Genomic DNA, 13,401 nt, shown 5'->3' on the forward strand with positions numbered 1-13,401 from the left:
TTATTCCTTCCGAACATTTTGCTTCCGCGTGTAGCCTCTTTTCAATTAGACTCGACACCATTACACCAGTAGTACTACCAACATACCTCTTTAAAGTAGATTTTGATGGCAAGGTTAATATATATGCATTTCTTACAAATTTATATCCTGCCGGTGATTTGCTTTGCCACAAAATACAATATCTTATAGTTGCGTCGCTCCAGCGAGGTTTAATATGGGAGAAGACTCTCAGCTGCTCCAATAAAAACATTGCCTTAATATTTTCTTCTTCGCTTGCACTTTCAATTTTATTGATGTTATAGTGAGCAACCTTTTCTTCTAATTCTTTAACTCTGTCTTTGAGCTTCTTCTGCTCTTTTTGTAGAGCAGATATCTTTTGTTTCGCACGCTGACGAAACCTTTGCAGCGTTTGCAGTTTCCTATTTTGCAACGAAATACTGCGTCCATTTATCTTTAACTTTGTTTGAACTCCAATGTCATTTTTAAGCTGATGTGAAGTATGGCTGTATTGGCAGGATTCGTTATTCATATTTCCATGATCTTCATCAAGATTATCATGGTTACTAGATTTTAAACATTTTGTTTCAGCTCTTACGATTACTCTTCTCGGTTCATTCAATTTAATTCTTTTACTTGGAGGGTAATCTTGAAAAACACTAGGAAGTGCATCGGGCTTCAATTTCTTTATCTTCAGACCAGTTTTATAGTCCGTGGCAAGAAAATGATTACTGCATACCACAGAATGATCATTAGGCTGCCATAATTTATCCTTCGTATCACCTACATAAGAGATAAAATGAAAACTATTTAGGTAGGAACTGAATATAAACATTTAAAATATTTCTTTCAGGAACGTACATACCTTGTCTGCTTATTGTTTTAATCCATAGTTGTCTAGTGGAATCTTGACTAGGGAATTCATGAAAACTAACGCCAGGAGCTTTATTACGGGAGCCCTGTTTACAAAATGGCACGCAGCAATATACCATTTTTCACAATACACTACTAAACGCACAAGGAACTACAGCATATTACCCGCTTTCGTCATGTACACATACATTATCTATATATAAATAATACTGTAGCAGAAGCCGGCACAAATTGCGCGAGGTAGAGTCACTGTATGTGAGGTTGTCTTGCAGCGCCTCTATCGGTTGCTTTTAAGGGCGAGCGAGCCGACAAGTGTTTACTGCTAGTGAGAGGGCTTTAAATCTCTTTGGCGGCTAAGGTTGGATTATCTACAGAGAAATACATGGACGAGACTCCCTGGACCTACTTAAAATCCGATGATACTTGGCTGTTCAATATCTCAAGATGTTTTCGAATTGCAAGAGAATGGGGCGCCTAATTTCATCACCTCGAGGAGTGAAATTTGATATGAGGTTTGATAATAGAGTTCATTTCATGGCAAATTGACCCTCTCGAAACACTGCCGGATGGAATGGTGTAAATGGAGACCAGTAATATTTCGCAAGAAGTGTGATGTAACACACTGTCAAAGATGCTTTGAGCCTTACCACACTTGGTAAAGACATATATTACTAAAATAAGTGTGTTTCATTATTGCTACAGCATTGTATTGTTGCATTAATTACTAAAACCGTCATAAATAAATTTATTTATATTGGTGTAAATATTTCTGGTTATAATACATTAAGGGCCTGTATTACGATCGCCTGTTAAAGCTCCAGATTCGTATACTCCAGTTTAGTAATCTGGAAGTTAAATATTTTGTTCTGTACTACCAGCGGATTTTAACTGCAGGATTGTTATCCGGAAGATATAGTAACATTTTTATTACGTTGGCAATGAAGTTACTGAAAATGTAGTGAAATTTATTGCGTTGGTATACCTTTCCCCGCGTATTTCATGTTTTTGTTCCGTGTTTATATGGTACTATTTATTTTGAGGTTTTATTGTAAGCATTATTGTTATTATTTATTATAATACTGAAGCTCCAGCCAGAGTGAAGAACAGAAAATTACACATACTGTATGAAGAAACTTTACATGGAAGCAAAAGGTAAGATTTTAAAGGTTATGTTTCTTTTCGAATAGTAATAATTCCTACCATATGATAGTATTTTGGTTTTAATTGGTAGCCCTAAACAGGACGGGTGCGGGTTCCAGCAAAAGTGCGTTTTTCTCCATAATCATTGTTTTATTCATGTGTAACTGCACAAGAAGTGTAGGTGGCAATTATTTTTGTATTGTAATTAATATTAAGTGTGCTTTCAGTTTGTTGTATAGCCTACATTATTAGTGAATAGGGCCTATTTCGGTAATTTTTTAGAAATAGTGTACTTCACGGCTTCAAATCATGGGTCGAAGGCACAATAACTCGTTTAAAAAAGAAAAGTTCACTGATACTGATAATAATGAATGATGTCTTTGGCCTGGGAGTTCTAACCAATATTAGTACAGCAAGGTACACTGTTCCTAGCAAATTACCAATATTTCAGTATGTTAGGCCTACGTATTTTACTGTTAATAAATGGGCGGGTATTTTCTATTAGGCCCATAATACCATTCGATCACAGATAGGGCCTAACATTATTTTTTAAAAGAACAGCATGAGGTGGAGAGACGTTTCCACTAAAATGCAATAGGCCTATCTGTTTGTAATGCACATTCAACACCTCGTAAAATAACATAGAAACAGCAGATATTAAGTTTTTTCCAAAGTTTCTATGTACAGTATAATCATATGTTTGATATTGTACTGACAGTCGTCCATTAAAAGCTTTTGCTTATTTAGGTATAGAAACTTAGATAAGGGAAAAAGAGAAATACAGTATATTTTCTAATGTTGTAAGTTGCATATGAATTAACCTAGTTTTACTTCCTTTTTAGTAATATAGAATGAAGCATGGGAAGAATATAGTAACGTCAGCACAAATACAAGGACCTGAAAACAGGTGAGAAGCAAATTTGAATTCTTGGAAAAGAACACAAATAAAATTGCTGCTGCAGAGAGACAATGCAGGCTACAAACAAATTGGAGCCCCTCCAACTGAAGCAAAACCAAATCCAAACTTAGCCAAGGTAAGTGATTTAATTCTCCTATCAATTGAGTGATTTCTCAGTGATTTTGATTCCTATTCAATGCATAAGTTCACTTATATGTTAAATTATACAATTATTAAATAATAAGCAGAGGAAATTGTATAACACAAGCTTGAATTCTATTTATTTATTTATTCATTCACTCATTTATTTATTTACTTACTTTTGTTACAGCCGAAGTAGTAACAAAACCAAGTTCCACTGATACCAGTGCAGCTAATAACACGAATGAGGTTAGTGTGTAAGGAATTAAGAGTAAGAAGAAGAGATGATGAGCTTTAGAGATAAAAAAAATATTAGATTCTTGAAAATTTTTATACAAATTTAATTTAATGTCGGTATTACATTATAATACTATTATTTCTTTTTTATTTACAGTACCATTCAGCTTCACAGTACAATTCTTTAGTTTTTGAAGTGAAACTGGACATCCCAACAATATCTCCATCTAATTTGATTTATACTACAAAATGTTCTTTCACATTCTACATATGATGCTTACTTTTCCAATCTGAAATAGCTGTAACATGTAAACACATTTTCAGCCAACATGTTGAAAATAAAACTAACACACATACTATATGAAATCTGCAGCAAGCAGTAGATAAATTAGATGCAAAAAAAAAAAAAAAAAAAAAAAAAAAAAAAAAAATGTTAAAATATAAATTGTACATAATGATGAAATGGTCACAAGAAATGGATGTCATAAAAAGTAAACATCATTGTATTATAATATTATGTGGGATTTGAGTGGGAATTTGAAATTTATAAATGTAGGCCTAAAATAGAAAGTACACTAAACTGAAGAATTTATTTTGAGATTTCTCTGTAATGGGTTTGTAATCAGATTAGGCCACATTAGTTAAGTTGTATTTCAATTCTACTGTGAGGATTCTCACTTTGAAACTTGTGAATGATTTCTTGTGTAGAGAAAAACTGAAAAATATCTCTTCATAAGGTAAAACAGAAACTGACTACACTCTATTTACAAAAGAACTATTTGCTTGGTTTTTTCTCTCTCTTTTTTATTGCAGCTTTCCTTTCTTATTGTTAAAAATGAGTTTGGATTAATAGCACGTTAGAAAATACAATATTGTTACAGCTGCTGACTTTGAAGTGTCCACACATTTATGATAAAACATCATCTTTCTCCAGAATTAAATATCTTAAGAATTAATTCCACTCTTAAAATATTACAGAGTCAGCTGGTGCAGCAGATGAAGGTCTTCCACTGTACGGGTGTCTACACAGTGTAATGAAAGTAAGTTTTAAGTGAAATTACTGGTTTATTCAGTGTAGGTAGTGTAGGCTAAACCCAGAAAGGTCTGAATATAAGCATATATCCATCTCTTAAATATTTCAGCTGATAATGGGATAATAGCTGATCGAGTTACAACCCAAGGATGCTTAAAAAAAAAAAGAGAAAAAAAAGCAAGCCTCTGAGGAGTGCATTAGCCACATTGAAAAATCTTTCTCCATCTGTGAACTGTAAGTTTAATGTTGACTTAATTATACTTGAGATGTTAGAAGTGCATGAACTTCAATACTATTACACTGATTTCTTTAAAAAATACATTAGTTGAAAGTTGGATGCTAACATTATAACAAAGAATGATTTGAAATAAAAATAAGTCATGTCCTCATGTTTGGAAAGAGATGGGGTTTGGAATATCAAAAGTAACATTTGGAGTTTTTACATTACTTTTTCCTCTTCTTTAATGGGTGGTCCATCTACAAGGACATCTTCAATTAGTGGCAGAAAGTAAATGCTACAAAAATCACCCATTCTTTATGTTTTAACAAAAGATATGTTTAATTTTGTTGATCAGATTTGTTTGACTTGGATGACTGGGAGATTACTTCTTCTCATCCTTCTAATGGAGTGATAATCTCTTGCACCTGTTCTTGATCCCTATGGTCTCTGCTTTATCTGCTAGTCTTCAGGATTAGGTTCGAGTCAAGTGATAATTATAAACTAATCTAAGGTTTCTGGTTGGGTTTGGGTCTGGTTCAGATCAGGCTGAGATGGGCCGGGCCTAAGAATTATGGCCCGTGCAGATCTCTAACAAATGGGGCTTATAGCTGAAGTTGGCTCTGCCACAGTTTTCCAAGTTTTGTGTATTTGCATATGTATTTGTGTTATGTTTAATTACAGTTACTATGTACTCTTATGTATTAGCCTGCATATTATTAATTTGTAAATATGACATGTACCATAGCATATATAATGAGACAGTGGATGTAATAAATGATTATGCTTATTGTGTCTCCTGAAAAATGTCGTGTTTTGTTTACACAAAATAAATAAATAAATTTTAAATTTAATTGCAGCTATAGTCCATCTCTCTTGTTTTAAGTACACATTCACAGAGTACCTGAATACAATTGAAGCGTCAGCTGGAACAACGTTGTAAGTTACAAAATTTTCATTCAGCATGTTTCTGTGTAATAATGTTGTATGTCATGTTACCTTGCTATACTCCTTTGCTTGCAACTGTCCATCAATGCAGTACGTGAAATTTGTCCACTCAAAAGTTTGCTACCCTCATAAGAACAAAGTTGTGCGCATACACATTTTTGCAGCTCCTATAAATTTTACCAAATGTAACTTATTACGTTGTTCCAGCTGACGCTTCAATTAATGTGCCTCTTGAAAAATGTTGTTTTACCATATTTTGCTTATGTAAAATAAATTTGAATTGCAGATACAGTGCATTAGCCTGTTAAGAGATCACTGTGAGGGATCCAAGCAATAAAATATGTTTAAAAAGTAACGATATGAATATGTTTGCATACATGAATCACTAGGCCTAGCGTGAATGAAACAGCTCCCTTGCAAAACATAAATGCCAATTCCAAAACTTTCAGGAAATGAAGAAAACCTGTCATGTCTAAAATTCAATAAACTGTTACAGTTTGTTAAATAATAATATATAGCAAGCATATCTTAAGTCTGATTAGTGAAATATGTTAGGCCTACTCCTACTGGCGAGCGATATATGCAAGGAAGGAGAAGGGAACTTGCCGCCCTACCACATTATCTCCTGAGAGTTGTCTCATGAGTGATGCTTTATTGGTATTCCAATCTATCTTCGGAGAGTTGACTAAACAACTAGCAGACACAAAATGAAACAGTTCTAGGAAAACTTTAATCAAGACCTATAATATGTACATAAAACCTGTATTAAAATACTATTCAGAAGTATTTGTAACAGCATCAAAAAGAGAGACAGAATCCCTTGAAAAAAAAAAAAAAAAAAAAACAAGCCTTGCACTTAATTACTGGAGCAAATAAAACTACTCCCAATGAAGCATTAAAAGTCATCACTTCAATTAAACCAAGCAGCAAGTGCAGCACTAGCTCGATTGACAACAATTCCTGCTGTAACTTCGTGGACCCCACAAAAATCTCCTACTGTTGTCAATGTTCTCCCAGTGGCATAGAATCTCAATACCAGTAGTAATTGGTCCATTGGAGGTAAGGCATTATTTCTGGAAAAATGAACAAACAATGAGATTTGGTTACACCTTTACTGGTAAATCTTTACAATAGCGTTACCAAAAGAAGGCAAGGACTCCCTACAGGATAGCCTGGAAGAGAGAGGTTTGGATGTAGTTTTGACATTTTTTTTTTTTAAGACAATTGTAAATATATGCAAATCATACTAACCTAACCTGTCACTAACTCGATCTTACGAAAACTTGTCTTTTCCCTTTAATTAGTAAGGAAACACAGTAATGAAATGAATGTGCTGCCCTTTCCTGCCGCCTACCCCTTCTATCTCGATAGAGCGATCCTGCCTACCCGTACCTCTCCACCGGACTCCACTTTCACAGCAACTTTCCACCTTTATTTGGGAAATTGGTGTCGGCACTCAATTTTTCTTTCGTTTACGGTACATCTGACTTGACTAGAAACCAAATATGTGAATACATTTGTATCTTAAAGTGGTAACGCAATTGTGAAGAAATGATAGTTACATTTGTATCTTAAAGTGGTAACGCAATTGTGAAGAAATGATAGTTTACCATATGAAGGATTTTGATATATTATATACGGTTATTATTATTTTTTTTATATAAAAGTGTTTTGAAACTTATTGTAGGTTGCCCTATATTATTATATTAATCACCTTAATACCTTGTAAGGGCAACAGAACACCTGCATGAAGCAACATTCTAACCTCACTTCTACTGTACGCTTATTACAGGTTACTGTACTTCAAAATAATTATTATAGTGCTATTATATACAAAATATTAATGTAATACCTACCGAAATAGTGTAGCTTATTATTAACTGTGTACTTACGATCTGTGTCTTGTTTCAGTTGATCATTGATTTCATGTAGTAGGTTTCATTATTCGAAACTGTCTCAAAAATTTATGGTCATCCCACTCTTCAAAATTATTTTGACGCAGCCTAATTCGTTTTGCTGTTCTGATATAACGAAGCATCTGCTCCAGAACGTATCATCAGAATCAGTATCAAAATTAAATTGATCCTTCAAATCACCAGCTGTACGACGTGCAGCCATCTTGATTTCAACACTGAGTTCCAACCTCCGGACTTAGCCTCCAAGTAACTCTTTGGAGGCTAAGCTCCGGATAACGCCTATCTGCCACTCTGGCTTCCGGATTGCTAATCTGGAAGTTTAGCCTCCAGATTGCACATAACCCAACGAGTTAGATACTCGTTGACATAACCAAAGTCGTAGTACGCAATTACAACCCAACTTCCGGATAAATATGCCATCTGCCGGATAAGTTTAAACTAGAACTTTATCCGAGAGTCGTAGTACAGGCCCTAAATATACAAAACATATATTTACTTTATTGCAAATGAATACGCAGATATCATAAGTTCCCAGAGGTCTATTTACAGACAGGGTGATATTCAACTGCTTGGTGCACGGCAGAAGAAACAAAATATATTCTTGACATCTTATGGATTAAATTTTGGAACAACTGGATAATACCCACGGCAGACGAATATCGATAGTGGACGTTACTCGCCGGCCACTAGTCACCAGGCCGTACCGAGCCGTGCCAAACAAAACACAATCGAAATGGTGGTAGTAAAATTCGCGACTATATTCTTAAATAATTCACTGCATTAGTCAAGAGCAAGGTTTTATGTAGTACAACGGCGGTGTTTTGAACGCATTAAAAGAAATGCAGATGTAGTAAGATCTTAAAGTGGGCTATCACAAGGAAATGAATATGAAAAAAGGCGTGTTTGATGGAATATCATTCAAATGACGGAAAGTAAATTTGCGGTTAATGTTCCCCAAAGCGTTAAGTACGTAATTATGACCGCGTTGCCGTTTTATTTCTGGCGTAGAGAAAAATAGCCTGCCTTTTACGAAAAAAAATTTAGGGTCCATGAAATTATTCACCGCTTTCATTATAGGCCTATTATTGTTTATCAATATTACGAAACAAAAACTGTCATAAAGGCCATGACCGAATACAAAACATCGATACGAAAGAAATGAACACATTCGGCCGTAATAAAACAAAAGAAAATTCGACAGATATCTTAGTTCGAGATAAAATGGACACTTTAGAAGACATTGTAAAACGTTTCCAGAAGGAAATGACAGAAAGGTACAATTCTTGCGTCGGATCTTACAACAGATCAACAATAGGCAATGAAGGTAAACCCAACAGAAAATTTTTCGTAATATTATTCACTGATATTCAAATGAGTGTCAAATTTCTTCAGGAAGTGGGTCTTATGAAAACTTCTGCCAAATGCAAAAAATGTGGAATCCAAATGAAACTCAACACGAAATGCGATAAATGGCGATGTAACAAAAAGAATTGCAATACGCAGTTGACTACAAGATACGAGTCATTGTTCAACAACAGCAACTTAACATATGAAGAAATCATGTTCCTGCTATATGAAATCCTCAATAATACGCCCGGGAATAACATAAAACAAGAGTACAATTTTGATGACCATACTCTCAGTAAGTGGAGATCCCTTGTAAGATCTGTGTTAATTTTCTATGTAGAAATGTCTTCCACCCAAATTGGCGGTCCAGGGAAAGTCATCGAAATAGATGAGAGTAAATTTGGTAAACAAAAATACTACAAAGGTCGTTATGTACAGGGACAGTGGGTCTTTGGAGGTGTCGAACGTGGTACCGGACTGTGTTTTTTAGTGCCAATAGAGGACCGTAGTGAACAAACACTCCTAAGACTAATAAAAAAGTGGGTAAAACCAGGAACAACTATCTTCTCAGACTGTTGGAAATCATATAACAACATAAGTGAACATGGTTTTAATCATCTAACAGTCAACCACTCCGTACAATTTGTGAACAAATTATCTGGTGCACACACAAATACGATTGAGTCAACTTGGCGCCATGTAAAAGCTTCGCTCCCCCAATACCACCGGCGCAAAAGTGAATTTACAGGCTACCTAGCAACTTACATATTCAACAAGGAATGCAGTGCAAAAGAAGAAAGCCGAATGCTAAAATTCATCCATCTAGCATCCTGTATCCAGTGGGACTAGAAATAAAAACTGATATTGCAACCACGCTCCTGTGAAATCCATCCTAATTACGTCTTTATCTTAAAATTACTCTACAGCCCTCGGTTTTCTGTCACTTAGCTATCCCTCAAGAAACCCATTCTAACCTCATAGTAGTCCTCGGTCTCCTGTCACGAATCTATTCTCTCATCAAACCCACTCTAACCTTGTCACATTCTTCGGTCTCCTGTAACATTATTATACTGTAATTTTTCATGAAATCAATCCAGTTTTACCTTACATCGGCAAGTTACAGAATTATAACACTAACAATACATTGTTTAATGAAAAGTTTGTTTAAAGTTCTATTTTTCCAAATAAGTAAAATTTTCTATAATTTTAACTACTACATGAACAATTGAAATCAAATTTTATGTTGAAATAAAAAAGGTTCGTCAAATACATGAAAACAATATTTATATTACATAATGTGTAAATAAACTTCATGTTAAAATCTTCTGTCACTTCCCCATCCCTAACCTAACCTATCCTAACCTAACTCAACCTAACCTACCCTAACCTAAACTATCCTAACCTATCCTAACCTAACCTATCCTAACCCAGCCTAATCTATCCTAAACTAACCTAACCCAACCTAACCTATCCTAACCTAACCCAACCTATCCTATCCTAACCTATCCTAACCTATCCTATCCTAACCTAACCTATCCTAACCTACCCTAACCTAAACTATCCTAAACTATCCTAACATATCCTAACCTAACCTATCCTAACCCAACCTAATCTATCCTAAACTAACCTAACCCAACCTAACCTATCCTAACCTATCCTAACCTAGCCTAACCTAACCTAACCCAACCTATCCTATCCCAACCTATCCTAACCTATCCTATCCTAACCTAACCTAACCTATCCTAACCTAACCTATCCTAACCCAACCTAATTTATTCTAAACTAACCTAACCCAACCTAACCTATCCTAACCTAACCTATCCTAATCTAACCCAACCTATCCTATCCTAACCTATCCTATCCTAACCTATCCTATCCTAACCTAATCTATCCTAACCTAACCTATCCTAACCCAACCTAACCTATCCTAACCTAACCCAACCTAACCTATCCTATCCTAACCCAACCTAACCTATCCTATCCTAACCTAACCTTACCCAACCCAACCAAACTTAACCTAACCCAACCTAACCTAACCTTCTCCCATTCCTCGACCTCATATCACTTATCACATGCGGCTCGCGACAGGATATTGCCTGTCTGCGCATGCGCGGACTTGGCTAATAAAAACCTAAACTAACCAAACCTAACCTTCGTATATCCAAGGTCTGTAACCGGAACAAGAAGGGATCTCAATCATTTAATCTTCAATGTACACGCGAAAATAATTTCAAGGATCACGCTTCCACTGCATGAGAGGTCCGCGCATGCGCTACAGCAAAACTGTTTCTGTCGCGAGCCTCTCATCTAAGCCACTCGTCATAATTTACCCGCAATATTTGCGCAAATACACCTTGTACCTAACAGTGGTGCTTAACATTTAATAAAAAAAACAAATATAGCAAAACTGTTTTGTCTCGAAACTCTCATCTAAGTCATGTAATAAGTTTCAAACAATTATAAAATACGATAATTTGGTCCAGGGAGCATCCGTTTTTGATGCAAAGATAATTCGTTTGGCTTGTTTCTTAAATGAAATTACGAAATGGCGTTCCTGTGCTTAAGTCACGTAATCTACTTGCAATATATTTGCGCAAATATACCTTGTAGCTAACAGTGGTGCTATCTCTCAGTAATGTTCAGAACGAAGGAGGCACAGAAAGAAAATAAACAAATTTCTCTCTCTAATGACGCCACACACCAACATCGTGTTCTTATGTTGGCGAGATTGTGTATTTAGTAAAATTTGGCGCTAAATGTAACGGCACGGTTCAATGATACCGTGGGAATTCTCCAGTATAGCGCAAAAGTCTATAGAAGAGATCCATTGAGACTCCAAAATAACTTTTAAATTTTGTTTCACTATCAATCAGATGGCGGTTTACAAGAATATTGTAAGCACCTTCGCTTTTCCTATTCTTGAAGATATCACTGTCTTCACCAAAAAGAATACAGGATCATTTCCTCTTCATCATTATCTTCCTCTTTCATCATTAGCAAACAGGTGACGAGATCCCCATGCGCTCAGCGACTGATCCACGGATCTCGCAGCCTGAGAAACCACAAGCCTCGCAGCGTCATTGCGAAGATGGTTCGCAGTGGCGGCCTCGCATCTCGCACGTCGCATGCGTCGGTTCAGAGAAACCAAGGCTTTACCCGAAAAGAAATGTTAACATAGTACAGGATTGTCAGAAAGCAATATATTTAATTTTGACAATTCATTTGGTGATCAGTTTACATTTATGTTTCTTTGCACATAAGGCACACATCCAATCGATGATCTTGACATACAGACCTATTATATTTGGAACACACAATTTTTGTTTTTTTCTGTGTTTTGCTCTTGGGCAGAGGTGAAACCTGGCACTCCTGTTGATATTCGTCGACAATTCTGGCTCATTCTCATCCTCTTCAATGTGTTATATTCCTTGAATATTTGAGCGAAGATCTGTAGGCAAGGTTAGAGTAAGAAATAATACATACGTGGTTGAATACAGGAGTAACAGATGACTCTCAGTAGAACTGCTATAAAATCACACTATTCCACGAGCTACAATCTCAACACAACCTAAAATGAGTATACACAAAGTATCGAATTTTCCAATATTAAAACAAAAAAAAAAAAAAAGAGAGAGAGAGAGAGAACTATAAACATAACAAATGGTATGGGGTAACAGGTTATCCCTGTAATCATTTCAGATTAAATGAATTAATATCAAAAGAAGTACTTATACAAATTTTGGCCACTCGACCGCATTTACGAGTGACGTAAAGAAATAAGTTCGCCAGAGGCCGTTAACAGAAAGAAAACACAATTTCATTGGACAAATTTATTGGAACATACACAGCAATTGTTGAGCTATTTTTCAACATATTCCCCACCGAAATTGAGACATTTATCATTTCATGGGATCGACAGAGAGTGTTCAGTTTTAGTTTCAACAATCAATTTGGCTGGGCTATATTGACTTGGTTGCTATATGCTTATTAATTTGTCTTAACCCCTTTACTCCCACTGTTCCCGAATGGGAACATGCATTATTTACGGCGTAAATGGTTTGAGAGGACCAATAATCATCTTATTTTGTTTCTTATGTGTCAATAAGTAGGAATATATAAGAAACACCATTTTTAATAAAAAATAATTTGGGCATAAATGGGTTAAATATATTTTTAATGACTTCACTAGTATGATAAAACCTGTAGTAATTTTTTGTTTTCTTTTCGACACCTAAGACGTAAATCAACCTATTTTTTAACCATGAAGCTTTAATTTGCTTACTAGTAATTTACATTAAGATTTATGCAATGAAAAGCTTTAGCAAATCACAAAATATTCGTACAACATGCAAATTCGAACTTAAGGAATTCATTACTTCATCCACCTTCGTAAAACCTGAATTTTCTGTTCTCTTTTATTTTCTAGTTCGAAATTATTATAAAACTTAAATATATAAAGGCTAATGGCAAGCCTTACGTAAAAGCGAGAAAAATTGACATAGAGGCATTAAATTATTTTTTCTTGTGCACTAGCATTATAAACGCTCTTTACTTTTAGTCAGAATCTTGCATAATATGCCACATTATTACACTAGTGCCATAAAATATTACCATGTCATCTACAACGTAACTTGTGACATAACATTAATTTATA

At 35.2% G+C, this 13,401-nt stretch overlaps 1 long non-coding RNA gene across 2 annotated transcripts; it reads left to right on the top strand.

Annotated features, from left to right (window-relative positions):
• Positions 1–1,125: 1,125 nt before the first annotated feature.
• LOC138713508 (uncharacterized) lies at positions 1,126–5,395 on the top strand. 2 transcript variants are annotated; one of them, XR_011335881.1, is made up of 5 exons: positions 1,126–3,044; positions 3,240–3,298; positions 4,265–4,326; positions 4,429–4,553; positions 4,895–5,395. It is a non-coding gene; the product is annotated as an uncharacterized lncRNA (long non-coding RNA). The 2 variants fall into 2 exon arrangements; XR_011335880.1 differs by lacking the exons at positions 1,126–3,044; positions 3,240–3,298 and having other exon boundaries at positions 4,168–4,326.
• The last annotated feature ends 8,006 nt before the right edge of the window (positions 5,396–13,401 follow it).

This window comes from Periplaneta americana, chromosome 14 (assembly GCF_040183065.1).
Source record: "Periplaneta americana isolate PAMFEO1 chromosome 14, P.americana_PAMFEO1_priV1, whole genome shotgun sequence".
Taxonomy (NCBI): Eukaryota; Metazoa; Arthropoda; class Insecta; order Blattodea; family Blattidae; genus Periplaneta; species Periplaneta americana.